Source organism: Corylus avellana, chromosome ca7 (assembly GCF_901000735.1).
Source record: "Corylus avellana chromosome ca7, CavTom2PMs-1.0".
Lineage (NCBI taxonomy): Eukaryota > Viridiplantae > Streptophyta > Magnoliopsida > Fagales > Betulaceae > Corylus > Corylus avellana.
In genome coordinates, this window is record NC_081547.1 from 9,965,287 (window position 1) to 9,966,421 (window position 1,135).

Here is a 1,135-nt window from a genome sequence, read left to right on the forward strand (position 1 = left end):
GTCTCGGATCTTCTCTAGGACCATTATCCCGATCACGTCTCGGCTCCCGTGCCCTTTCAGCTCGGTTTTCGTCTAATAGGAGAGGTTGTTGGTGCACCGCGCCTTGGTTCCTTTCCCCTGCTAGGAATCTTACCAGCCTTCCATTTCTAATGAACGTTTCGATTTCCTGCCGCAAGGTTATGCAGTCTTCCGTCAAATGTCCATGATCATTGTGGTACTCGCAGAACTTCGTCCGATCTCGCTTCCTCGGATCACCCCGCAACTTACATGGCCACCTGAAAGCTGGGTCTCTTCTGATTTCTATAAACACTTTGTTGACCCTGGTATTCAAAGGTGTGAACCTTCGATCTTCACGTCGCCGGGGTTCTGTCTTTGGGACTGATGGTACAGTCTTCTTTACTACTCTCTTCTGAAACCTTTCTTCCTTCGGAGCGGATGCTATAGGTGGCTCCTTTTTGGCGTCCTCTTCCTTTTTGGCGTCCTCCTTCTCTCGGTCTTCTTCCTCTTGACCTTTCGTGAGAGCCTTAATCATTTCCTCCTGATTAATATACTCTTCTGTTTTGGCGATAAACTCGTGAAGAGTTATTTCTGTAGAACTTTTTGATACTTCGGCCATTAGAGGCCCGTTTGGCCTGACTCCATGCCATAATGCGGATAATACCGTTTGATCCCCCGGATTGTCCACTAACAATTTTTTTTTATTGAACCTATGCATGAAATCCTTCAGACTTTCTTCCTTCCCTTGACGTAATGACAGTAAGCAAGCCGAGTGCTTCCTCCTCTTCTTGGTAGCCAGGAATTGGCTTAAAAAGAGACTTCCAAGTTCTTTGAAACTATCTATCGACTTGGCAGGCAATCTGGCAAACCAGTCCTGAGCAACTCCTTCCAAAGTGAGAGGAAAGGTTCTGCATGCTATTTCATCTGGAAACCTATGAAGGGAAAAGTGAACACGGACGCTTTCCATATGTTCAGAAGGGTCGCCACTACCGTTAAACTCCTTGACATGAGGCATCTTGAAGTTTTCAGGCAAAGGGAAACTTAACACTCGGTCAGTGAAAGGCAGATCGGTGTTATCCATAAGCCCCGAAGCAGGGGTTTTTCCATCCTTTTCAGCCAGCCTGCGAGTTAGTTCTTC